The sequence below is a fragment of the Ovis canadensis genome, chromosome X (genome assembly GCF_042477335.2).
Source record: "Ovis canadensis isolate MfBH-ARS-UI-01 breed Bighorn chromosome X, ARS-UI_OviCan_v2, whole genome shotgun sequence".
Taxonomy (NCBI): Eukaryota; Metazoa; Chordata; class Mammalia; order Artiodactyla; family Bovidae; genus Ovis; species Ovis canadensis.
Window position 1 is genome coordinate 53,873,179 of NC_091727.1, and position 27,958 is coordinate 53,901,136.

The following is a 27,958-nucleotide window of genomic DNA, read 5'->3' on the forward strand; positions in this document are numbered from 1 at the left end:
TTCCACCCGTGGAGGAGGATCATCCTCTAATGGGCCACCGGCATCTAGATCGGCTGTTCTTCAGTCTCACCACCAAGGGGCGCGCGAGATGAAACACTTTTGTCCTGGAATGTACCACTGAGGGGTAGCGGTAAGACCACCCACTCTGGAAGGTACCATTGGGAGAGGGCGTGTGACAACGCTGAGCCCCTTTACACCGCGTCGGGAGTCGACCACACTTCCCAGCGGAGGCACTCGTGGCGCCATGGGTCCATACCCATTCGCTCCATTCCGTCTTCCCGTGGCATTCGAGTCTGAGTGGACACCGGTATTAAGCTGCAACTTTCTTCGTCTCTTTTCCAACCTCACCCCTCGGTTTCTACACGGTTTCACCCAAGGGGGATGGCTACGGAGCGAGATAGGCTGCCAGTTGCGGGTATGGCGTCAGGAAGCGTTCTGGGCATTGATTGGTCACCGCGTGCTTGCCGGACTCAGCTCTTCCGGGACGCGAATAGGCTCGGAAATCCCGGGACTCCGGCTTTCCTTGGTCGGCCCCCTTCGATTTGGCTGGCTGGCTGGTACGGGCACTGGGATCGCAGAGCTGGAACTGAGGGCCACAGGCCTGTGTGTGTACGCGTGCGCCTGCGTTGCCGTGCGCGGCTTTTCAGCGCATACAATTTTTCTCTGAGTTTTACTGCTTTTCCCGAAGGGGTCGAATGGCTGCCCTAGTTAGTGGCGAGGTTTGGCGCTGTCGCTGGAGGAGCATGCTGACGGCGTTTCAGTCTTGTTTAGCTCTCGCTCAGTCTGTATCGTGTGGCCACGCACGGTCATTTGCACAAATGCATGCAATTCTTGTCCAGGGAGAGGTCTCTGAGTTTGGTGTCTCTCCCTGGAGAGTAAAGTGTATCTGGCAGCTTGGGGTTGTGTATTGCTACGTGTGACGACACAGGTGCTGTTTGGGTACATTTGATCTCCTTGAGCCTTTGGGCGGAGTTGTGAGTGATGGAATATTTGATCTGAGTGGATTTTGCGAGGCATAGTACAGAGCCCCTAGGATGCGTGTGCCTGTATTCCGGGGTGTGCATTTTTGGAGCTTTCTCTGGGTGTGAGATCTCTGTGTAGGCGTGTGCACCCCAGACTGTGAGAGCTCTGAGTTTTTGATTCAGGGTCCCATGTTGTGATGTCTCTGAGCTGCTTTAAGGATGGGTTCATGTAAAGGTGTTAACTATCAGCCGCTTGGGGATCTGTGCACAGGGTGCAGGTTTTCCATCTGTCTGGGGACTTTATCTAAAGGTTATAGGATGTTCTTGAGTTATTAAAAATTCTGTCTTTCTGTTTAGGGTTTTTGTATTAGATTGGGAAGTGTCGAGTGGTTTGGGAGTCAGTCTCCATGATGTGAAGTATCTGTGCAGCTCTCATTTGTTTCTGTCTGGAAGACTTTGGTCTGTTTGGAGGGTCTTTGTCACAGTGTGTATGGTTATGGTCTCAGTTGTGTTTGAGGGTCTGAGACGAGTTGTGTGCTCTCTGTGCAGAGATTCAGTGAGTTCTTTTTGGTGTCTCTGGGTATCTATCTGAGCTGTCTGGAGTCTCTGTGTCAGAAATAAAACCTCTTATGTTCTTGGCTGTGAGGTGTCTGTCCGGGAACTGAGGGTTTGGAAGCTGGCAGAATGATTCCGAGGCCTTGAACCTCACATGCTGACTGTGTGTTGTTGAGCGTATCAGTTGTCTCCTGGAATCTCAGTATGCATCCTAATTATTACAGTGGGTCAGTGCGCGTCTTGTAGGGTACCTGTGCATGTTAGCAGTGTGTGTTGCCTGGCTCCAGAATGTCCTTCCACAAATGTTTTCTGAGCACCTGCCATATACCTGAGCACTATTGGAGGAGTTTGTGACAGGACAGAACTGACCACGTCTCTCCTTTCATAGACTTGGTGGTCAGTAAATAAATCAGGGGTGGCAGGCACTATGAGGAAAGGTAATGTTAGATCAGGGGAAAGGGTATATGTAGGTATGATGTTATTATTTTATATAAAGCAATGAGGGAAAGTCTCCCTGAAAGATGGCAAGTAAGCAGAGATCTGGAGGAAGTGAGGGAGCAGGCCGTGGGGTTATCTAAGGGAAGAGCATTCCAGGCAGAAGGACCAACGGATGCAACTGTCCTGGCATGGACACCTACTTGGCGTGCTCCTGAATGTCAAGGAGTCCTGTGATGCACGGGGTTTGGCATGTAGCACCCATTGAAAGGGGTCTGGTTGCTGCTGTCTCCGTGTCTCCCACAATTTGTGATCATCCGCATTTCACAGATGAAGGACTGAAGGCTCCAACATGTGCCCTGCACCTTCTCTCCTACCTATCCCTGAAATTAGGAGTGAAGCCTCTGATCCGTGATGAGTGAGAGAGAGTGTGAGTGTCCTGTCTGCAGGGATGTCACGCTGAATGTCAGCCAAGCAGCAGAGATCAGTTATACTGTGGGAATCATGCCTCATAACATTGGTACTCTTGATGGAGGGCAGGACTTACGAAGAAAAAGGAACTGGGGCAAAGGACAGAGGCAGGAAGGGAAGTTGGAGGACAGTGAGGGGGGAAAACAAAAAAGACTGGCTTCATCACATTGCTTGGGTTTGGCCCAGTTCACGTTGATTGGCTGACTGTATTAGGACATATTCACCTATTCCTCTCCCTACCCTTTCTTTCCCTTCCCTTTTTGGTGCCTGAACAAGTCAGTCCTAAAGCCATTAGGTGTTGCCAGGCAAGGCATGTGTATGTGTAAAGGGGCATCCCTGCCTGGAGAGTCAGAGCCCAAGGTGGAAAGAAGGATATCCCTGGGGATTGGGTGGGAAGGAGGCTAACTGCTTCATGAATTCAAGCTTGAGTGAGGTGTGGAAGTCAAGGGCAAGGGATGGTTCTGCATAGATTGTGAAGAGGACCTTTTTGTGGAGGAAGGCTCACTTATCTGCATTGGGATTCATCAACTCAGCAAATACATAAGAATGCTGAGAGCCACGTCTGTCATTTTTGGAAAAGGGAATTTCCAGTGTGGAAAGGAAGTAAACTAGAACAAATTCCTAGGAATTCTAGGAATTAAAGGTCTCCATGCAAACTTCTTGTATTCGATCGGTGTGCATTGTGGCTAGACTGATGTATAACTATAGATGTGTGTCTCTGTGTTTGTGTGTGTGATTGTGTGCACACATATATTCCCAAGTTACTGGAAACAGCAACATTCCAATGGAAAGAATAACACCAGTCCCCAGATCCTAGCTTCTGAACACCTTTCTCCACTAAACGATGGGCTCCCAGGCTGAGGAAGGAAAGGATAAATGAGCCTGGTTCACCTTGTCATGTCAGTAATAAGGGAAAGTTCAAGAATGATGGGGAGATGTCGGAGGGACACAGAATATAGCTTGAGGGCTCTCCCACTGGAAACACTCAGGACTCTTACTTTTTCCACCTTTTTTGAGGTATTATTGACATGTAACCTGTAAGTTTAAGATGCCAATGTGATGATTTGATACACACATATTTGGCCACAACAGGGTTGGCCCTCTCATCCCCTCACATAATCCTTTTTTAAAAATGTTGAGGAAATAACATCTCAGATCTACCCTCTAAGCTTACGCTGTATTATACAGTTTTGTTCATTATACTCACCATGCTATACATTGGATCCACGTAACTTATTCATCTCATACCTGTAAGTTTGTACCCTGTATTCAACATTTTCCCCAGGCCCTGGAAACCACCATTCCAAACTCTTAGAAATTTCTGTAAGTTTGACTTTTTTAGATTCTGCATGTAAATGAGAACATACAATACATGCCTTTCTCTCTTTCACTTTTTCCGCCTAGCATAAAGCCTTTGAAGTCCATTCCTGTTGTTGGAAAAGGCGTAATTTTCTTCTTTGTGACTGAATAATATTCCGTTGTATATATCACCACATTTCCTCTTTTTAAATTAGTTTATTTTAATTGGAGGATAATTATTTTACAATATTGTGATGTTTTTGTCATACATCAACATGAATCGGCCATAGGGATTCACGTGTCCCCCCATCCTGAACCCCCCCTCCCACCTCCCTCCCTACCCTATCCCTCGGGGTTGTCCCAGAGTACTGGCTTTGGGTGCCCTGCGACATGCATGGAACTTAACACTGCTCATCTATTTTACATATGGTAATGTACATGTTTCAATGCTATTCTCTCAAATCCTCCCACCGAGTCCTCCCACTGAGTCCCAGAGTCTGTTCTTTACGTCTGTGTCTCCTTTGCTGCCCTGCATGTAGGATCATTGGTTCCGTCTTTCTAAATTCCATATATATGCGTTAATATACAGTATTTCTCTTTTTCTTTCTGACTTACTTCACTCTGTATAATAGGCTCCAGGTTCATCCACCTCATTAGAACTGACTCAAGCGCGTTCCTTTTTATACTTGAGTAATATTCCGTTGTATATGTACCACAGCTTCCTCATCCGCTCATCTGCCAATGGACATCTCGGTTGCTTCCATGTCCTAGCTATCGTAAACAGTGCTGCAGTGAACGTTGGGGTACATGTGTCTGTTACCTCGGGGTGTCTGCCAGCAGTGGAATTGCTGGGTCATATTTGTTGTTTGTAGACTTTTTGATGGTGGCCGTTCTGACCGGTGTCACCACGTTTTCTTTATCCATTCGTCCCTTCATAGACACTTAGTTGCTTACAACATTTGGTTGAAGGTGCAAAGTAAATTTCAGGTTAGTGTTAATCCTCCGACGTTGTTTTTCAGAATCACTTGGCTATTCTCGTTCATTTGCCTTACCACAGAAATTTTATCATCAATTAGTCTATATGTACAAAAAAAGTCCTGCTGGAATTTCTGACTGGAATTGTATGAAATTGATGGATCTGTATGGGGACTACTGACATCCTAATTATATTGAATTTCTCAACCCGTGAACACACCATGTGCCCCCACTTCATTAGGTCTTATTTAAGGAACCACATTGCATTAATTTTTCTGCCATTGTTTTATCAAGTCTAATTCTCATATATCAAATTCTGAAGATCTGAATCTGATGAAAATATGAAAATATTAGTAGTCAGACTTTCATCAGCAATGCTTTATTTCTTGTGTAGTTTTAACATTGCCCGTTTATTGTGTTTCTTATTTTTTCTGCTAATATTCATGATTGTTTAATCCAAGGGTGATGGTATTTTCTGAGATAAATCGTGAGAAGATGTTCAGCTGTGTTCTGGGATGGAGAGTCTGAGGACAGGGGCACAGGGGAGAGAGAGCAGAGTAGGGGTGGGGGAGGTGAAAGCGTGGGGGCAGGGACAGGGGGATACTAGTACAGGCGGAAACAGAAGTGAAGAGACACAAGAAGAAGAGCTCCCCTTCTGGACCGTGCTTAGCTCTCCGTACATAAACACATAATGAAGTCTTGGAGTACTCACAGCAACACTGTGAGGTTAGCATTTTTACTGCTGTCATCCCTTTGGGCAGCTGAGGAGCAGAGACACGTAGACGTTAATGGGTGAATGAATGTGCACAAAGTCACCTAGCTGGCAAGAGCTGAGTCAGATTGGTGCCCAGGCCAGAGAGAAACAGCCAGGTGTGATATCAGACCCCCAATCTGGAATACAGTGCAGTGTCTGGTGTACTCTGGGTCCAAAGGCAGATCAACCTCTCCATCCACATGAAACATCACTATGGATCTGTGTATGGATTGAACACAGCGTCTCCTAGGTGCGTGAAAGACCATGGGGTGTCATGTCAACATGCACACATCACAGAGAACAGTTCCTGGTCCATACCGAGGTCTAAACAGTGTTTCTTTGACCGACATTAGTACAGCACCCTCATCACTATGGAAAGTAGCATAACCATAGTGATAAACAGATAGAACCACAGATACGATATCATGAAGACATTACCTCCCCCATCTCGTAATTTTCTTAAATGCAGAGAACAAAACGTGGAAGGCAATAGGCCACATACTAAGTTTTTTTCTCCTAAGTGTGACATTCTAGCTAATTTCCAAATAACATTTTATTAGTATTTTAATCTGTTGTATCTTCATTGTTACATAGGCAGTTTTTCTATTATAATTGAAAACTGGACTTTCTGAAGACTCGTTCTCCTCAGGTATCTTGAGGTTTCAGCGTAAAAAAGTTCCATTGGCATCCCTGCCAGGTGAAAACCCAATGGGCGCACTGAAGTCAGAAGTAATATCTTTGATACAGTAGGTGGGGGGCTGTGGGGAGTAGAGAGGTCCTGAAGGAAGGCTGGCTAAGCCTGCAAGCATTGTGAAAAAGGTCACTGACGCTATAGGCCCAAACCAAACAACAGCTCACAGGTCCCAAGGAAGACACTGGTGTTCTATCCTCGGAAATGTCTGTGTTAGGACTTTCAGACCTTTGCTGTTTTGGCTCCCATGATGCAGTGGGGGAGCTTGTGGCGCTTATAACACAGTCCTGCTTTGACCCAGGCTGTGAATGAGAGTCACAGCCTCCCCTGCAGCACCAGGGGCCCCCTTTGTGGGCGATCGATCTGGAGCCCTTTTTGTGATGTCTGGGAGTTGACAGATTCCGAAGAGAAAGGAGAAAGAAGATACACCGCACAGGGGGTACATGCACCCACCCTGTGCATGTGGTGCTAGAGATGTGCTGGAGAGGCAGGTGCAGCTTGTTGCAGGGACCAGTTGGGGGTGAGTGGACTTGGATTCGGTGACTCAAGGAAGAAATGTGGAAGTGAATGTAAAGGGAGAAAACACACTGAGAGGGGTAAACAGCTCCAACTCCCAATTCTGTACCAGGGTAGGGTCCTCCATTACTGTTGTGAGAAGGCTCTATGGTCTGAGCTCTGGGAGGGAGTGATGAGTGTTCCAAGGACTCGCCATCAACCCTAAGCAGGGGCTGCTGAGAGTGTGAAGACATTGAGTCTCAGCCTTTACCACTGACAGACACAGCTTCTTAGCTCTGCTGAGAGTGAGGCTGTGGCACCTTAGGGAAGCTCAAAGGTAGGGTGGTGGTGGTGGTGGTTGTTCAGTCGCTCAGTCATGTCTGACTATTAACGAGCCCTTGGACTGCAGCACGCCAGGCTCCTCTGTCCTACACTATCTCCGAGTTTGTTTTTATTTTTTTTTCTTTTCGTTTTATATTTTTTATCTCCCTGAGTTTGATCAAAGTAATGTCCATTGTGTTGGTGATGCTAACACAACCATCTCACCCTCTGTCTCCCCCTTTTCCTCCTGCCTTCGATCTTTTCCAGCATTAGAGTGTTTTCCAATGAGTCAGCTATTCTCATCAGGTGGCCAAAGTATTGCAGCTTCAGCATCAGTCCTTCCAGTGAGTATTCAGAGTATTCAGTATTCATTTTCTTTAGGATTGGCCGAGTTGTTCTCCTTACTGTCTGAGGGATTCTAAAGGGTCATCTCTCTAGCACCACAATTCGAAAGCATCACTCAGCCTTCTTAATGATCCAACTGACACATCTGTACACGACTACTGGAAAAACCATATTTTTGACTCTGCAGACCTCTGTCACCAAAGTGATGTCTCTGCTTTTTAATATGCTGTCTAGGTTCATCATGGGTTTCCCGGGGGCTTAGCGGTAGAGAATCTGTCTGCAGTGCAGGGGAATTGGGACACCTGGGTTCAATGCCTGGGTCGGGAAGGTTCCCTGGAGGAGAGCATGGCAACCCACTCCAGTATTCTCGCCTGGAGAATCCCCTGGACAGAGGAGCCTTGGTCCATGGGGTCATAAAGAGTACACTGAGAGACGTCACCTCCCAAACAGAATCTCTGGCCAACGTGCTGTCTCTCTAGCTTTACTCATCTCAAGTAAAATCTGTTCCCTGGCCTCAGAAGCCACATGAGATAATGAAGGAAACTTGAGGCGGTGGTGCTTTAAGCATAGATTTGGTGCGAGATCGTTATTCGTTTGGGCCAAGTGACTGCAGGGAATGAAATGGGGTAGGGTGATGAAGGAAATGAGATGATGAATTTATTGCCCCAGCCACCTCCCTGCCCCCAGGTACCCGACTTCAGTAGGGCTGGCTGGTGTCAATGCCTTGTGTATAGGCTCGCTTGTAACAACATCCTGTGTGTGGTATGAGCAAATTGGTGGGCAAATCAGACAGCATGGCCAAATATTCATTTCTCAGCGTGGATGGGGGGAGAAGAGAGAAAAGAACGATGAACCATGGGTTAGTTGTGAGTCACTTTCTAAAATCTCAGTATTTCTTCACAAGGGGTGTGTGTGTGTGTGTGTGTGTGTGTGTGTGTGTGTGTGAATTCTTTTCTTTATCTGAGAATTGGCTTTCTAGGTGGGGCAATATCATCGTGAGAGACTCCTTGTGACATGTGAAAAGAGGTTGGGAGTGAATTGGGTTAAGGTCATTTTCCAAGTGTTTCACACCAAGTGTTTGTTTAAGAGGATAGCAGTGGCCTTAAAGAACTGAACTAAGTGGTTGAAATACAGGTTTCAGTTACTGAAATGTGAAGAGACTCTGGGATGTGTGTTCATCCTAGCCAGTGGTCACAGGCAACTCATAAACTCATAGGATTTGAACCATGTCCTCCTATTGTCTTTTGCTTTCTGCCCTGGAATGTGGTGGAGGCCTCAGTTCCGGTGACTAAAGTTCCTAGGTAACAGTTCTCTGAGAAAAGTAGCTCTCTAGAAAAGAGCAGTGCCTGGGAAGCTGATCTAAAATTTTAATATAGCCTGTGATGTAATTTTTGTTAGCTTCACCCAAGATAATGATCATTCAAAGGATATAGAGAGATGCACCTACTTTGGTATCTACCACTGGATTTTTCAAATGAACATACAGTAAGATTGGCCCGGTTTTCTTTCTTCTTATGTATTTATTTAGAGTTGGGTGCACTGAGTCTTTGTTGCTGCACGAGGGCTTTCTCTCGTTGTGGAGGAGGACTATTCATTAGTGGCGGTGCATGCGCCTCTCATTTCAGAGACTTCTCTCGTTGCGGAGCATGGACTCTAGGCTCGAGGGCTTCAGTAGTCGGAGCAGGTGGGTTCAGTAGCTGTGACACAACATCTTTGTTGCCCTGCGGCACGTGGAATCTTCCTGGACTAGGGATTGAACGCCTGCCTGTTGCATTGGCAGGTGGATTCTTTTTTTTTTTTTAATCATTAATGTATTTTAATTGGAGAATAGTTACTATATGATATTGTGATGGTTTTTGCCATACATCAACATGAATCGGTCGCAGGTATACATGTGTCCTCCCCTCCTGAACCCCCATCCCACCTGCCTCTCCACCCTATCCCTCTGGGTTGTCCCAGAGCACCGGCTTTGGGTGCCCTGCTTCATGCCTTGAACTTGCACTGGTCATCTGTTTTACATATGGTAATGTATATGTTTCACTGCTATTCTCTCAAGTCATCCCACCCTCGCCTTCTTTCACTGAGTTGAAAAGTATGTTCTGTACGTCTCTGTCCCCTTTGCTTCCTTGCATGTAGAATCGTTGCTACCGTCTTTCTAAATTCCATATATAGGCATTAATATAAGTATTTGTCTTTCTCTTTCTGACTGACTTCTCTCTGTATAACAGGCTCCAGGTTCATTCACCTCATTAGCACTGATTCAAATGCGTTCCTTTTTATAGCTGAGTAAGCAAGAGAGTTCCAGAAAAACATCTATTTCTGCTTTATTGACTATGCCAAAGCCTTTGACTGTGTGGATCACAATAAACTGTGGAAAATTCTGAGAGAGATGGGAATACCAGACCACTTGACCTGCCTCTGGAGAAATCTGTATGCAGGTCAGGAAGCAGCCGTTAGAACTGGACATGGAACAACAGACTGGTTCCAAATGGGAAAAGGAGTATGTCAAGGCTGTATATTGTCATCCTGCTTATTTGACTTATATGCAGAGTACATCATGAGAAACGCTGGACTGAAAGAAACACAAGCAGGAGTCAAGGTTGCCGGGAGAGATATCAATAACCTCAGATAAGCAGATGACACCAGCCTTATGGCAGAAAGTGAAGAGGAACTAAAAAGCCTCTTGATGAAAGTGAAAGTGGAGAGTGAAAAAGTTGGCTTGAAGCTCAACATTCAGAAAACGAAGATCATGGCATCCGGTCCCATCACTTCATGGGAAATAGATGGGAAACAGTGGAAACAGTGTCAGACTATTTTTTGGGGCTCCAAAATCACTGCAGATGGTGACTGCAGCCATGAAATTAAAAGACGCTTGCTCCTTGGAAGTAAAGTTATGACCAACCTAGATAGTATATTCAAAAGCAGAGACATTACTTTGTCGACTAAGGTCCGTCTAGTCAACGCTATGGTTTTTCCTGTGGTCATGTATGGATGTGAGAGTTGGACTGTGAAGAAGGCTGAGTGCCCAAGAATTGATGCTTTTGAACTGTGGTGTTGGAGAAGACTCTTGAGAGTCCCAGGGACTGCAAGGAGATCCAACCAATCCATTCTGAAGGAGATCAGCCCTGGGATTTCTTTGGAAGGAATGGTGCTAAAGCTGAAACTCCAGTACTTTGGCCACCTCATGGGAAGAGTTGACTCATTGGAAAAGACTCTGATGCTGGGAGGGATTGGGGGCAGGAGGAGAAGGGGACGAGAGAGGATGAGATGGCTGGATGGCATCACCGACTCGATGGAAGTGAGTCTGAGTGAACTCTGGGAGTTGGTGATGGACAGGGAGGCCTGGCGTGCTGCGATTCATGGGGTCGCAAAGAGTCGGACACGACTGAGCGACTGAACTGAAATGAACATTCCTTTGTGTATATGCACCACAACTTCCTTATCCATTCATCTGCCAATGGACATCTAGGTTCCTTCCCTGTCCTAGCTATTGTAAATAGTGGTGCTGTGAACATTGGGGTACATGTGCCTGTTTCGCTTCTGGTTTCCTTGAGGTGTATGCCCAGCAGTGAGATTGCTGGGTCGTGTGGCTGTTCTATTCCCAGTTTTTTAAGGAATCTCTACTCTGTTCTCCACAGTGGCTGTACCAGTTTGCATTTACACCAACGGTGGAAGAAGGTTCCCTTTTCTCCACACCATCTCCAGCATTTATTGTTTGTCGACTTTTTGACGATGGCCATTCTGACCTGTGTGAGATGATACCTCACTGTGGTTTTGATTTGCAGTTTTCTAATAATGAGTGATGTTGAGTATCTCTTCATGTGTTTGGTAGCCATCTGTATGTCTTTGGAAACATGTCTGTTTAGATCTCTTGCCCACTTTTTTGGGGGTTGTTCGTTTTTCTGGTATTGAGCCGCATGAGGTGCTCGTATATTTTGGAGATTCATTCTTTGTCAGTTGTTTCATTTGCTATTATTTCCTCCCATTCTGAGGGCTGTCTTTTCACCTTGCTTATAGTTTCCTTCATTGTGCAAAAGCATTTAAGTTAAATTTGGTCCCTTTTGTTTATTTGTGTTTTTATTTCCATTACTCTGGGAGGTGGGTCATAGAGGATCTTCCTGTGATTTATGTCAGAGAGTGTTCTGCCTATGGTTTCCTCCTAAGAGTTTCATAGTTTTTGGTCTTACATTTAGATCTTTAATCCATTTTAAGTTTTTTTGTGTGTATGGTGTTAGAAAGTGTTCCAGTTTCATTCTTTTACACGTAGTTGAGCATCTTCCCCAGCAACACGTGTTGAAGAGACTTTGTTTACGCCATTGTATATTTGTGCCTCCTTTGTCAAAGATAACGTGTGCATAGGTGTGTGGATTTATCTCTGGGTTCTCTATTTTGTTCCATTGATCTATATTTCTGTCTTTGTGCCAGTACCATACTGTCTTGATGACTGTAGCTTTGTAGTATAGTCTGAAGTCAGGAAGGTTGATTCCTTCAGTTCCATTCTTCCTTCTCAAGATTGCTTTGGGCATTCAGAGTCTTCAGTGTTTCCATACAAACTGTGAAATTATTTGTTCTAGCTCTGTGGAAAATACCTCTGGTAGTTCGATCGGGATTGTGACGAATCTACAGATTGCTTCGGGTAGTAGAGTCATTTTCACTATACTGATTCTTCCAATCCAAGAACGTGGTACATTTCTCCATCTATTTGTGTCATTGTTGATTTCTTTTTCAGTTTTTTTTTTTATAGCTTTCTGTATACAGGTCTTTTGTCTCTTTATGTAAATTTATTCCTAAGTATTTTATTCTTTTCATTGCAGTGGTGAATGGGATTGTTTCCTTAATTACTCTTTCTGATTTTTCCTTATTAGTATATAGGAATGCAATGGATTTCTGTGTATTAATTTTATATGGCAGGCGCATTCTGAACCCCTGGACCTCCAGGGAATTCCTGGCCTGCTTGTCCTTGGGTGTGCAGCTCTCTGAGCTCTGACACATGGAGAGATTCCAGTGATCACCACCACGGCCAGGACACAGGCCACGTCCATCACCCTAAAAACGCCCAGGTGCTGCCCCTTTCTGGTTTCCCCTCCCACACCCCAATCCCTGGCACAAGGATCTGTCCTCTTTCACTACATTTTGTCCTTTACAATTTTAAAATTCCTTACGTATTCTGAATATAAGACCTTTCTCAGATCTGTGATTCACAAACATCTTTCCCCTAATAACAAATAGCTTCCCTTTTCATTACTGGAGACATGAGTGATGAAATGTACTTTTCCTCCCCACACTCAGAGCCCAGTGTTGTGTAGGCAGCAAGTGCCCGTGAGATTCTTCAGAAGTGAAAATGAATTCTGCTGTCTGTCAGTCTGTGCTCTCAGCTAGTCCCCAGAGCTATAGTTCTGCAGAAATCCACGAGTCTTCTGTAGACAGAGGCGCTTGAGAACGGGTATATTTATTGGAGTCTGAACTTGTGATCTCATCAGAGAGCTTCAGAGCTCAGCCCATCTTGCAGGACTTGTCTCCCAAGGGAGCTTTTCTTCTTGAAACTCAGAGGCATGAATTTAGTCAGCGTGGGCACGTTTAGCAGGGCTAACCTGGCATTTCAAGGTTGTTCATCCTTTATCAGGTATCAGACCACATTCAATATATTTCTTTATGTCATCTTAGTTACTCCTCCTTCAAAGACCCATCATTTTGGAAGATTTCAATCCTAATTGATGAGGTGAGAAAGCAGAGGACAGAGAAGTTAGGGGGATGGCTTAGGGTCACATAGGCCGCCAGAGGAAAAGTGACCCACAAACCTCAGCATCCTCCATTCAGAGCCCCCACTCTTTATTTCTTCAGTAAAGTTGCCATGCGTGCATGCATGCTAAGTCACATCAGTCATGTCCAACTCTTTGCGACCACATGACTGTAGCCCGCCAGGCTCCTCTGTCCATGGGATTCTCCAGGCAAGAGTACTGGAGTGGGCTGCCATGCCCTCCTCCAGGGGATCTTCCTGACCCAGGAATCCAACCCACGCCTCCTGCAGCTCCAGCATTGCAGGAGGATGCTTTACCGCTGAGCCACTGGGGAGGCCCAAAGTTGATGTATGATACTATATTTGTTTCAGGTGCACAACAAAGTGACTCCATATTTTTAAACATTATGAAATGAATTGCTATGATAAGTTTGGTTACCATGTGTCACCACAGAGATTTCTTACAAGATTATTGACTATATTCCCTGTGTGTACATTCCATTCCCATGACTTATTTTATAACTGGAAGTTTGTGTCTGCTAATCCCTTCCCTGTTCTACACATCTCCCTACTCCCTCCTCCTCTGATAACCACCAGTTTGTTCTCTGTGTCTCTGACTCTATTTCTCTCTCGTTTCCCGTGTTCTCTTATTTTATTTCTGCGGTTCCACATGTAAATAAAATGGTGTGGTATTTGTCTTTCTCTGTGTGCATAGTTTTACTTGGCATAACACCCTCTAGGTCCATCCATGTTGTCGACAATGACAAGATTTCATTCTTTTTTTATTGCTGAGTAATATTCCACTCTGTGTGTGTGTGTGTGTGTGTGTGTGTGTACACCATTTCTGTCTTTTTGACTCATCTATCGATGGGCACTTAGGTTCCTTCCATATCTTGGCTCCCCTTGGCTGTAAATGACGCTGCAGTGAACAGAGGAGCACATATATCTTTTGTGACTAGTGTTTCTTCTATTCTTGAGAAAAATACCGAGAAGTGGAACTGCTGGACCATATGGTAGTTCTTGTTTTCAGTTTTTGAGGAAAGCCTCATTGTCTCCATAGTGGCTGCACCGATATACATTTCCACCAACACCGCACGAGGGTTTCCTTCTCTCTGCATCCTCCCCAACATTTCTTACCCGTTGTCTTTTTGATAAGAGCTACTTGACAGGTATGAGGAAGTACTTCACTGTGGTCTTGATTTTCTAATCCCTGATGAGGAGATGTTGAGCATCTTTTCATATGTCTATTAGCCATCTGTATCTCGTCTTTGCAGAAATGTCTTCAGTGCTTTGCCCCATTTTAAAATCGGGTTTTGGGTGTTTTTCCCAATACATTCTATGAGTCCTTTAGCTGTTTTGGACATCTACGACTTTTCGGATGTGTGTCGCTTGCTCATATCTTCTCCCACTCGGCAGGTTGCCTTTTTCCTTTGTTGACGGTTTCCCTTGCTGTGTAAAAGCTTTTTCGTTTGATGAACTCCCATTTGTTTCTTTCTGATTTCGTTGCTCTTGCCTGAGGAGACATATCAAAAAAACTATTGCTAAGACCTATGTCAACCAGCATACTGCCTACGTCGTCTTCTAGGAGCTTTATGGTTTAAGGTCTAACAATTTCGTCTTTAATCTTCTGTTGTTGTGGTTTATTTTTGAATGTTGTGTAAAAAAAGGGGGTCCAGTTTTCCGTAACCATTTATTAAAGAGACAGCATTTTCCCTGATGGATGTTCTTGGCTCCCTTGTCATAGACTAATAGGCCATATGAGCGCAGGCTTATTTCTGACAGAGCATCCCCAACCGTACCCTCCATAAAGGCTGGGGTGACGTAGGAGGACCCGGTGACTTCCGTGTCCGTCCACAGCTGGTGGCACACCAAGTCTGGATAAGGTACGTCCCTGATGGTAGCCACAGTGCGCTGGGGCAGGGATGGTCATCCCCGCCTGGGGCAAGATCCCCAGGGTGGGATGCGATGGGCTCACTCCAGCAGCCAACCCAGGTCGATCCTGCCATCCACAGTCCCTCATTTAGCCAATCATGAATGTTTTCACTGTATATGTTACATCCCCTCCATGCCATGCCAGGTTGGCTGTTGAGATGGGGAGGTGAGGAGGAATTGCATGGCCAGTCCCTGCCCTCGAGGTTGAGTCATTAAGCAGAGAGGAGATCTGACACCCTTAGATGTGGTGGCGAGTGCGTCACTGATCCCCTGTGAGGCTGCGTTGCTAGGAGACGAGAAGAATGACAAGGATCAGGGTAGATGAAGTGGACGTGGCGGGGGAGGGGACAGGGTACTCTGGGTCCTTGCTGTGCCAGTCCCAACTGCAGAATTACCCACAGCCTGCATGAGGGCGCCCGGAGGATGGATAGGCGGCTATAAATGAAGATATCAGCTGTGCCACCCCCTCCCCACCTCAAAGTCTGTATCCCCAACCTGCCCATTGGGCGTTGGTGATCTGGGGGTCACTTCTGAGCAGCATACTCTCCCCAGTTACAGAGTAGGAGCCAGAATCCGGTGATGGGCAGAGATGTGCAGCACGTCAAATTCTAGGCCGGAGACCGAGCCTTAGGAACCAACAGGCCAGAGAATCCTGGATGGGAGTTGGCTTAAATGCAGTGGCCAAATAACAAATCTGAATGTACCTGTAGCAAGCAACGATACTGAACCATTCATTTAAAGACCTTCCCACAAAGGGAAGTCCTGGGCCTCCTGGTTTCATCAGTGAAATCTGTCAAATGTTTAAGGAAGAAATAGCACCCATCCTTCACAGATGCTTCCTGAATAGACAGGAGGGAGGAGGGAACGTTTCCTAATTCATCCTATAAGCCCAGTATTACCCCAGTACCAAAGCCAGACTTGCCATCACCAGAACGCTACAGACCCATATCTGTCATGAATAGCGATGCATACACCCTCAACACCGTATCTGCAAACCAAATCGAGAAACATTTTGCAAAGGGCTGTGCGAGATCTCTCCCAGGATTGCAGTACTGGACCAACACTCACCTTCAGTTATGGGAAACAGTGTATTGATATAATGAAGGACGGAAACCACCTGTCATCTTGACAGACAAAGAAAAAGCATTTGACACCCTTCAAGACCCGTTCATGACAAATAGGTAAATAACTAAATCAATACACACGGCCAACCAACTCAGGATAGAGGGGATCGTCATCGTGGTGCTGAAGAACATCCCCGAGAAACATCCAGCTCTCGTCACATCACATCTAGCAGAGTCTGAGTGCATGCTTGCCTCTTGAGATCCAGACCAAGGATAGGAGGTCTGCTTCAACCACCTCTGTTCCACACCGACTGAAGGGTGTAGCCTGTGCACTGTGCAAGAGAAGAAAGGAAACCATGGGGAAATGAGAAATGAAACCCATGTCCACACAAACACTTGCCCTTGAATGTCTTTCACAGCAGCACTGTCTGTAATCTCCAAACAGTGGAGCAGCCTAAAAGTCTGTCAGCTGGAGAGGGGTAAACAGAGTATTCTGTAGCCATTCAGTGGAATAGCATAGATGGATGAAAAGTGATGAGCTTCTGCTTTCTGCTGCCACATGGGTGAGCCTCCAAAGCACTGTGCTAAGTGAAAGAACCCAGACACAAAAGGCCACTTCCTGCAGGAGTCCGTTGATATGAAATGCCCGCAAAGGGCAAATCTACAGAGACAGAAATTAGATGAGAGGGTGCCTGGGCGTGCAGGTCCTCTTGGGGATCGACTGCTGATGGGTACACGGACCCTTTTCGTGGTGCTGGCAGCGTTCCACAACTGCACTGTGGCGGTGGTTGCACACTGTGTGAAGTTGCTAAAAGTCACTGCCCTGGAAGTGATGGGTGTGATCTGTGGTATGTGATTACACCTCAGTAAAGCAGTTTAGGACGGTAATGCAGAAGTGCAGGTGAGACATGTGGGGAAAGATGTGCCATTGCTTCTGTAACAGTGGGGAGCGCCCCTGCTCCTTCCACGTCCTGGGTCCGGCCTCCTCCACATGTGCTAGATGCTCCCTCCAGAGGTAGTCGCTGTGCACGTCAGGACAGAACCCCCAGTGAGCACACACGTCTAGTGTGTCTCTGTGTTTACGCACAGGCGCCCAGTGTGTGACCACAAGTCAGTGGCTCTGGACAGGCTCCCAGAAGCCACCCTGCATCTGAAATTCTACTTAGTTGTTTTCCCATTCTTCTCAAATCACGTGGACCCAGCTTCCATTTCCCAGATTCAGTAACAGATCTCAGCCCTTAGCTCCAACCACTGGTCACAGGAATACCTGTAGCCTGGTGTGAGGTCCCCTGCCTGAGCTCAGCAACCCAGGAGGGATGCTCAGCAGAGCAGTAACCAAGACAACGGAACTCCATCCATCCTCCTTCTGCCGCCAGGACTGAGGTGCGTTCCCTCCCGTCCATCTGCCTGAGTGTCTGGTAAGGAAGGGGACTTGGGGGCATAACACACCACTGAGTCATTGAAATTGTTCTAAATATGGCTGTGAATAAATATGTCAAAATTCATCTCAGAAGGGAAGACGCGTAATTAAAAATTTTTGTAACGTCTTTAGTAGCAAACATGGCTCTTCAGTTCAGGATTCTATTTAAAACCAGGATGGGTGAAGCATCATGTGATTGTGCTTCTCAACCTAAACTGTGCATCAGATCTCCCCTGGAGAGGCTTTAGGAGAGCCGATGCTGGCAGGACATCCCCAGAGAGTCTGAAGTAGTAGGTCTGGTATGTGGCCCTGGCGTGAGCTTTATCTGAAAGTGTTCTCTTCTGAAAGCCGAGCTTGCAGCTGTGGAAACGGAACCCATTCTTACAGGAGGAAATCGAAGATCGAAAATTTGCAACTCCTCTCTACAGCGAAAACAGGTTTTCATCATGACCCGCTATGCTTGACAGCTATCTTAGGCTGAGGAAAGGGACGACTTGCCCAAATTAATACTAGTTTGAAAACTGACCTTGTGCTTGCTCTGCTGCATGTTCCTGAATCCAAAGTTTTACAGTTAAAACCCTGCTGTTGTTAGTGAAACTCAGTACGTTTTAGTTCTTGTCAGGATCCCTTGTGCCTAGTTAGTTGAATACATTCCTAAAACACTGTGGAGATACCGTCGTGCACCAGATCGGAACAGTGCGTCAAAGATTAAAGATGGCTGAGACTTGTAGCTGTGGATGTTGATGCAGCAGGATCGGCTGTCAGCGTATCTGCTGCCTGTGCTCAGTTGCCCTTTTAAACTGTTTCCTGTGTTATCAAATTAACTCCCGCGCTCAGATGAAGACCAAATCGGAACAGGATGGTCATTGGGGAAAATACAGTTAAGCAATCCCTTGTTTGGTGCACACCCATGAAGACCCACCTCCCTAAGGGTTCCTTAGGGATCTCTTCCAGATATTCTTTGGCACATTCCCCAGTGATGGGCTTGCACTGCTGTGTCCTGACTCATCGTCTTGTTAAAGACAGGGCTTTCAACCTCTCAGGTGCATTACAGTGCCCGGGTTCTCTCGGAGATCCAAAAGAGGGTGATGGCCCGTGCTCCGGACACCTTCAGAGTGTGTCTGCAGGAACAGGGCCTCTGAGAGGAACGGATCCCCACCTGTGGCAACAGGAAGATCTCGGGTCAGCCTTTTGCAGAGCAGCTCCAGGGGAGTCACTGCACAGTGAAGATCACACCCAGCAGCATGCCCGGGATTGTGGTTTAAGGAACTGGGTGGATGGCGGTGCCCATCCATGAGACACCCCAGGGAACATTGGCCTGGGGCTACTAGCAGGTCTGCAGGGCTTCTGGGACATCTGAGTGCAGATGCCCCATACGTCTCGGCCTGTGGGGAATCTGGGGCCCAGCTGAGATGTCCTAGGTAGATTTAGTGATGGGAAAAGCCATCAGCATACGGGGGGATACTGATGAAAACAAGTCAGATGGGTAGGAGCTCTGCGGGGGTGACGTGGTCACCCAAGGATCATGTACGGAGTGGAAGAGCACAGGGCAGAGGTTGGAAACCAGAGGAAAACAAAGCCCAAGATTTAGGAGGGGATCAAAGTAAATGGACCGACAAGGAGACTTAGAAGTAATGGACTGAGAGGTAGGGGGAAAGCCAGGGTGGGCTGCTGTCACAGACTCTGACCAAGGAAAAGTGGTTTTGAAAACGGAATGTGTCCGTGGCCAGTACAGCACTGGGTACTATGGTTTGGCCCACGGAGCTCTTGGGAGGCGTTAGCAAGGGGATGTTCTGTGGATGGGCACATGGCAGAGGAATCGAGAGGTAACCAGATAAGGATGGTCCTGGTGTCTATACTTTCAAGAAGCATGGCTTGAAAGGAACCAAAGACGCATGGTATTGGGAGCAGTGGGCTGTGTGCTCGCAGGGTGTGCTCTCCTCTCCTGGCTCCACCTGGTGATGCTGACCTGCACCGCCCGTGGGTGGGGGCGGTGAAACTTGCATTGTTGTCTCTCTCCTCTTGCTGTGGGCCCGGTCCTCCCTGGCTGACTGAGCCTCAGCCACCCTGCTGGCATCTGCAGACCCGTCTGAATCTGGGTCTGATCGTCCAGCCCATCCCCGGGCAGGGACGTCCACTCCTCAGCCTCAGCCGCGAGGTCCCCTAGCCCATCGCCTGCTTAGGCTTCGTCTGGATTCAGTCCCTTTCCACATTTCTCCCTCGGGTGATGCAGAGCCCTCCCTTGGATCTCACCTGCACCGCAGCAGGAACCAAGATCAGCTCCAGAAAACGAAATTCCTAAACTGCAGCCACCCTTCTGCCCAAAGACTCCGTTGGGTCATTGTACAGTGTGCCCGCTGTGAGTCCCAAGTGTGAATGGGGTGGAATCCTCCTTTCCCTGGAGTTCCTCTTCATTTCTTGTCACACCTCCTTGTCCGAGCTCTCTCACCTCTGCCTGCCACTGCCTCTGTGGGCCGTTCCCCCGCAGTGACTGGGATGCTCTTTTCTTTGGCTTGTCTTTCATTTGACCCATGACTTACCATACAATATCCAGGTCAAAGGGGGCATAGTGTAGAATGCGTACCTTGCCGAGTACATCTAGGAGACGCTGTTGTCACATAAGCCCCACGCCCCTGATCTATAGAAAAACAGAGGGATAAAGAACACAAGAGTCAAATATGCCTAAGGTGCCTGAGATGTTGGCTAAGATGAGCACTGAAGAGTGTCTGTGGGATCAGGAAGTATGGATATTCATGATGGCCATGACGAGGCCAGTTACAGTGGAGTGACTGGGACAAAAGCTCCATGGAAGGCGGCAGAGGAGAGAATCTCTCAGCAGAATTTGAAGCAGTTTTGCCTTGAAGGGCAACCGGTAATGTGCCAGTAGCTGCAGGCTAGGGTGGTGGAAGACGGTGGGTTTCCCCCTGTGCTGTGGAATGCTCCGATGTAGAGGGAGCAGGTGCTGGTTCAGGAGAGAGGAATGATAACTGCAGGGGCAAAGTCCCTGAGAAGGTGCAAGGCATGGGATCCCGGGCAGAGGTGAGCGGCTCCGTGCGGGCAGAGGTGAGCGGCTCCGTGCAGTCAGGGGCAGGCGTGGAGAGGGGCAGCAGAGTGCCAGGGCAGAAACATGCAGATCGGGACTGGGAAACTTGAGAAATCCCACCGGATTGCTTCGGTATTCTCCAGGAATTATTGGCGGGTGGGGCTGGTGGTCGTTAGCATGGAGGAAGGTTAGGAGTGTGTAGTGTAGGGGTGTAGTTAGGTGACCCTGAAACTGAACAGCGGTCTACTCCGGCCATGGATTTAAGATAAAACACTTCTGTAAAGTTGTAAAGTTTTCTCCTCGATGCTCAGGTGCTCGGACACAGGCAGGGAGTGGGCAGGCAGGAGGGTGCAAGGAGCACAAGAGGTGTGTTTGTCGGGGAGAGGTGTGTTTGCGGGGGACAGCTTCCAGCCCTGGCTCAGCCCATCCAGGAGGGGCCTGGCGCATGGTGTGAAAGGACGCGCGGTCGGTGAGCTGGGTCTCCAGGAGGCTGTGGCATCAGTGCACGGGCACTAGTGCGAGGGAGCTGGAGGACAGGACGTCATGTTGAGGGTGAAGACAGGGAGGAATGCTGGAACCCGGACACCACGAGGGGCGCGGTCCTTCCTGATGCCCGGGGCGGGACCGTGGGCAGAGAGATGCTCGGGTGGGGAGGAAGGGAGCATCGCTAAGGACGGAGAGTCTCCGGGGTGACCGGGTGAGCCTCGTGGGCACTGAGGCCGGATCAGAAGAGGGAGGCCTGAGAGAACAGTGAGTGTACCACGGGAGGGACGCGGTCACAGGCCGGGGGTGGGAGGGAGGAGAATGGACAGGGGACTTGTAACGTTCCCGCACGTGGGGGGCTTCGGCAGTGGGCGACAGGACCCGGACGTCACCGGTCAGGTTCTTCAGTGGAGAGTTCGAAACCCGGTCCCAGAGAAATCTCTAGCCGACCAGGGCCAGGAGACGGGCACGGGCCTCACTGGGTTGCGGCGCGCAGGCCCAGAGCCAGCCAATCGGAGTGCAGCTCCGCCCACCAAGCGCCGGATCTTCCCGGACACCCTGACTTCCTGCCCGTGTTGCTATGGTTCCGCGGACGGCTGGCTGTCCGGGGGTGGTTTGGCCGGACCCCTTCGAGAGAGTCCCTTCCTTTCTCTGGTCCTTACGGGCATCCCCCTTAACTTTCGCATCCAGGCTGTCCAGTCCTCTGCGCGAAAACCCAGCAGAAACGATGACTCTTATTCCAGGCTTGCGGCGTTTTGGTTTCTGTGGCCAGCAGGTGGCAGTGTTGCCCCACAGTGTCGCCGGGCCGGTTTTCCCTCCGCCCTTCGCGCTTTAATAAAATGACAGGAAGCCTTTTGCCACAAGAAGCGGCTGGTTTGGTTTGGTTTGGTTTGGTTTTCCTTAGCTTGTGCCGGTTGGCTGATTCAAAGTGCGTCCGAGCCCTTCAGAGAGCCCGTTGTGAGCACTTTCGCCGGACCCACTGACACTTAAAATTACAATAAAATAATATAAGCGGACATAGTGAATGATAGTGGATGGAGTGGTTGCCCTTGTCTTACTTCCGATCGTTGAGGAATTCCTGTATGTTTAAAGAGAACTTTTTTATGACAGTAAGTTTTGACTTGAAAATCATTACGTGAAGTGGAAGTGAAAGTGGCTCAGACGTGTCTGTTTCTTTAAGACCCCTTGGACTGTAGCCAGCCAGGCTCCTCTGCCCATGGGATTCTCCAGGCAAGAATAATGGAGTGGGTTGCCATTTCCTTCTCCAGAGGATCTTGCCAACCCAGCGATTGAATCTGGCTGTCCTGCACTGCAGGCTGACTCCTTACCATCTCAGCCACCTACAATAATAACATGACAGGGAAAGTGCCAAGCCAAGATCCTGCTGGGTAATTGATGCTGGACACCACCCAAGAAGCAGATGCTATTACTGCCCTCATTTTATGCCTTTGGGACCTGTGGCACACAGAGGAAGAGTCGGCTCTCCAGGTTCTCAGGGTTCCTCAGAGAGTGTCCCTATGTTCAGGTCTCAAGTCTGTCAGATTGAAGTTTGCACACCGGTTTGTAGGATACTTTCCCCTCCCCAGTGGAAGAGTGACATAAAATGCTCACTGGGATTGAGGGTAAGACAGCCTGCAATGCTGCGAAAGACTGATGGCAGGAGGAGAAGGGGATGACAGAGGACAAGATGGTTGGATGTCATCACTGACTCAGTGGACATGAGTCTGAGCAAGCTCCGGGAGATGGTGAAGGACAGGGAAGCCTCCTGACGTGCTGCTTGCAGTCCATGGGGTCGCAAAGAGTCGGACACGACCAACGGACGGAAACCAATATTCATTGCAATGAGATACTAAATGAAAGGGGGCGGGAGGGAAAGTACATAGAAAACGACTCATCCACTCTATCAAGATTATGACATAACACATTTATAGTGCAAAGCACCTGAAAGTAATCAGCTGTTAAGGAGTACGAGTTGCTCAGCTCACTGCAAGGTGGGTCAGGAAGGGACTTTAATCCAGAGTCGACTGACAGAGAAGAGGGCAGCGTAGTGACCCAAAATAACCGTCTTGTTGGGGCCACGTTGGACAGGACCCGGACATCACGGATCAGGTCCCTCTGTGGAGAGTTCCAAACAGTTTCGGGGAGAAATCTCCCAGCAGACGCAGGCTGGGAGACTGGCCCTGACCTCACTGCTCCCCGGGGCAGGCCCAGAACCAGCCCTCAGCAACTCCGGATCTTCCTGGACGTCCTGACTTCTTGCCCGTCTCGCTGTGGTTCTGTGGGCGAGTCGAGCGGAACTCGCGCGGTCCAGGCGTGGTTTGCCCGGGTCCCTTCGAGAGGTTCCCTTTCTTTCTCTGGTCCTCAGGGGCATCCCCCATAAGTCCTCTGCCCGAAAACCGAGCAGGAAGGATCGATTTTCTTCCGGGCTTGCTGGCATTTTGGTTTCTGTGGTCTGCAGGGGGCAGTGTTGCTCGGTGGAGACGCTTGCCCGTTTCTCCCCCGCCCGGCCGGGTTGAAAAAAGGCTGCATTAAGCAAACTGAAAAATTACTAACAAACAGAAAATATTAAGCAGTTTAAGGTAAAAGTAGCAATCATGGGATTGCTGTTTCATGTGGTATTTTTATTCCCAGTTTCTTTAGAATCTCCATACCGTTCTACATACTGGATGTACAGATTTACTTACCCACCAACAGTGCTAGAGGATTCCCTTTTCACCAATCCTGTTAGGCATTTATGGTTTGTAGATTTGTTGATGGTGGCCATTCTGAAAAGATGATACCTCCTTGTACTTTTGAATTGCATTTCACTAATAAAGAGCAATGTCGCACACCTCTTCATGTGTTTGTTGACCATCTATGTCTTCTTTGGAAAAATGTCTGTTTTAGGTCTTCTGCCCATTTCTTGATTGGGTTGTTTATATTTCTGATATTGAGCTGCATGAAATGCTTGTATATTTTTGAGATTAATTCTTTTTCAGTTGCTTCATTTGCGATTGTTTTCTGCCATTCTGAGGGTTGTCTTTCACCTTGTTTATAGTTTGATTTGCTGTGTTAAAGAGTCGGACTGGAGTAAGCAACTGAACTGAACTGAACTTGCTGTAAAAATACTGTAAGTATAATTAGGTCCTATTTCTTTATTTTTTATTTTATAGTTTGAGCATTCCTTGCAATTGCCTTTCTTTGGGACTGGAATGAAAACTGACCTTTTCCAGTCTTGTGGCCACTGCTGAGTTTTCCAAATTTGCTGGCATATTGAGTGCAGCACTTTCACAGGATTTGAAATAGCTCAACTGGAATTCCATCACCTCCACTAGCTTTGTTCCTAGTGATGCTTTCTAAGGCCCACTTGACTTCACATTCCAGGATGTCTGTCTCTAGGTGAGTGATCACACCATTGTGATTATCTGGGTTGTGAAGATTTTTTTGTACAGTTCTTCTGTGCATTCTTGCCACCTCTTCTTAATATCTTCTGCTTCTGTTAGGTCCAGACCATTTCTGTCCTTTATCGAGCCCATCTTTCCCTTGGTATCTCTAATTTTCTTGAAGTGATCTCTAGTCTTTCCCATTCTGTTCTTTTCCTCTATTTCTTTGCATTGATCGCTGAAGAAGGCTTTCTGATCTCTTCTTGCTATTCTTTGGAACTTTGCATTCGATGCTTTTATCTTTCCTTTTCTCCTTTACTTTTCGCTTCTCTTCTTTTCACAGCTATTTGTAAGGCCTCCCCAGACAGCCATTTTGCTATTTTGCATTTCTTTTCCATGCGGATGGTCTTGATCCCTGTCTCCTGTACAGTGTCACGAACCTCATTCCATAGTTCATCAGGCACTCTATCTATCAGATCTAGGCCCTGAAATCTATTTCTCACTTCCACGGTATAATCATAAGGGATTTGATTTAGGTCATACCTAAATGGTCTAGCGGTTTTCCCTACTTTCTTCAGTTTAAGTCTGAATTTGGTAATAATGAGTACATGATCTGGGCCATAGTCAGCTCCTGGTCTTGTTTTTGTTGACCGTATAGAGCTTCTCCATCTTTGGCTGCAAAGAATATAATCAATCTGATTTCGGTGTTGACCATCTGGTGATGTCCATGTGTAGAGTCTTCTCTTGTGTTGTTGGAAGAGGATGTTTGCTATGACCAGTGCATTTTCTTGGCAAAACTCTATTAGTCTTTGCCCTGCTTCATTCTGCATTCCAAGGCCAAATTTGCCTGTTACTCCAGATGTTTCTTGACTTCCTACTTTTGCATTCCAGTCCCCTATAATGAAAAGGACATCTTTTTTGGGTGTTAGTTCTAGAAGGTCTTGTAGGTCTTTATAGAACCGTTCAACTTCAGCTTCTTCAGTGTCTACCGCACAAATGCACTCATCTCACATGCTAGTAAAATAATGCTCAAAATTCTCCAAGCCAGGCTTCAGCAATACGGGAACCGTGAACTTCCTGATGTTCAAGCTGGTTTTAGAAAAGGCAGAGGAACCAGAGATCAAATTACCAACATCTGCTGGATCATGGAAAAAGCAAGAGAATTCCAGAAAAACATCTATTTCTGCTTTATTGACTATGCCAAAGCCTTTGACTGTGTGGATCACAATAAACTGTCAAAAATTCTGAAAGAGATGGGAATACCAGACCACCTGACCTGCCTCTTGAGAAGTCTGTATGCAGGTCAGGAAGCAACAGTTAGAACTGGACATGGAACCACAGACTGGTTCCAAATAGGAAAAGGAGTACGTCAAGGCTGTATATTGTCACCCTGCTTATTTAACTTAGATGCAGAGTACATCATGAGAAATGCTGGACTGGAATCCAGTCCAGCTGGAATCAAGATTGCCGGGAGAAATATCAATAACCTCAGATATGCAGATGACACCACCCTTATGGCAGAAAGTGAAGAGGAACTAAAAAGCCTCTTGATGAAAGTGAAAGTGGAGAGTGAAAAAGTTGGCTTGAAGCTCAACATTCAGAAAACGAAGATCATGGCATCCAGTCCCATCACTTCACGGGAAATAGATGGGGAAACAGTGGAAACAGTGTCAGACTTTATCTTTTTGGGCTCCAAAATCACTGCAGATGGTGACTGCAGCCATGAAAGTAAAAGACGCTTACTCCTTGGAAGAAAAATTATGACCAACCTAGATAGTATATTCAAAAGCAGAGACATTACTTTGCCGACTAAGGTCCATCTAGTCAAGGCTATGGTTTTTCCAGTAGTCATGTATGGATATGAGAGTTGGACTGTGAAGAAGGCTGAGCGCCCAAGAATTGATGCTTTTGAACTGTGGTGTTGGAGAAGACTCTTGAGAGTCTCTGGGACTGCAAGGAGATCCAACCAGTCCATTCTGAAGATCAGCCCTGGGATTTCTTTGGAGGGAATGATGCTAAAGCTGAAACTCCAGTACTTTGGCCACCTCATGGGAAGAGTTGACTCATTGGAAAAGACTCTGATGCTGGGAGGGATTGGGGGCAGGAGGAGAAGGGGACAACAGAGGATGAGATGGCTGGATGGCATCACTGACTAGATGAACGGGAATCTGAGTGAACTCCAGGAGTTGGTGATGAACAGGGAGGCCTGGCTTGGTGCAATTCATGGGGTCGCAAAGAGTCGGACATGACTGAGCGACTGAACTGAACTGAATGGAAAGAGAATATTGCTAAATTTTTTGTTAGAGTGTTCTCCCTATGTTTTCCTCTAAGAGTTTTATAGCATCTGGCCTTATGTTTGTTCTTTAATTGATTTTGAGTGTTTTTTTTTCCCTCCCTGTGGTGTTAGGAAGTATTCTAATTTTATTGTTTTACATGTTACTGTCTGATTTTCACAGCACCAATTATTGAAGATGTTGTCTTTTCTCCATTGTACATTCTTACCTCCTTGAGTATAGATGAGGTGCCCCACAGGTGCAAGGGTCTATCTCTGGGCTTCCTATTGTGTTCCATTGGTCTTTCCTTTTGTACTTACCTAGAGATTTTACATTAGTCTTTGTTGGTGTGGTACTGTTGAATTCCCTGAGCCTTGGCTTGTCTTTTGATTCTCTGTTGAATCTGAAAGAAGAGCCTTGCTGGGTAGAGTATTTTTGGTTGTAGGTTTTTCCCTTTCACCACTTTAAATATATCCTGCCACTCCCTTCCGGAATGCAGAGTTTCTGCTGAGAAATCAGCTGATAATTTTATGGGGATTCCCTCTTATGTTATTTGCTTCTTTTCCCTTGACCTGCTTAATATTTTCTCTTTGTTGTTAAATTTTCAGTTTGCTTAATGTGTGTCTCAGCATTTTGAGCCATCCAACTGGGCAGGCACAGGAAAAAAAAATCCGTCCCTGATTACCTCAAAAAACTTCGAGAACTTTTTTCAACCCGGCCGGGCGGGGGAGAAACGGGCAAGCGTCTCCACCGAGCAACACTGCCCCCTGCAGACCACAGAAACCAAAATGCCAGCAAGCCCGGAAGAAAATCGATCCTTCCTGCTCGGTTTTCGGGCAGAGGACTTATGGGGGATGCCCCTGAGGACCAGAGAAAGAAAGGGAACCTCTCGAAGGGACCCGGGCAAACCACGCCTGGACCGCGCGAGTTCCGCTCGACTCGCCCACAGAACCACAGCGAGACGGGCAAGAAGTCAGGACGTCCAGGAAGATCCGGAGTTGCTGAGGGCTGGTTCTGGGCCTGCCCCGGGGAGCAGTGAGGTCAGGGCCAGTCTCCCAGCCTGCGTCTGCTGGGAGATTTCTCCCCGAAACTGTTTGGAACTCTCCACAGAGGGACCTGATCCGTGATGTCCGGGTCCTGTCCAACGTGGCCCCAACAAGACGGTTATTTTGGGTCACTACGCTGCCCTCTTCTCTGTCAGTCGACTCTGGATTAAAGTCCCTTCCTGACCCACCTTGCAGTGAGCTGAGCAACTCGTACTCCTTAACAGCTGATTACTTTCAGGTGCTTTGCACTATAAATGTGTTATGTCATAATCTTGATAGAGTGGATGAGTCGTTT

At 47.3% G+C, this 27,958-nt stretch overlaps 1 long non-coding RNA gene across 1 annotated transcript; it reads left to right on the forward strand.

Moving 5' to 3' along the window:
• Nucleotides 1–157: 157 nt before the first annotated feature.
• Nucleotides 158–27,939, forward strand: LOC138931035 (uncharacterized). Its single transcript, XR_011446346.1, has 2 exons — nt 158–307; nt 27,226–27,939. It is a non-coding gene; the product is annotated as an uncharacterized lncRNA (long non-coding RNA).
• The last annotated feature ends 19 nt before the right edge of the window (nt 27,940–27,958 follow it).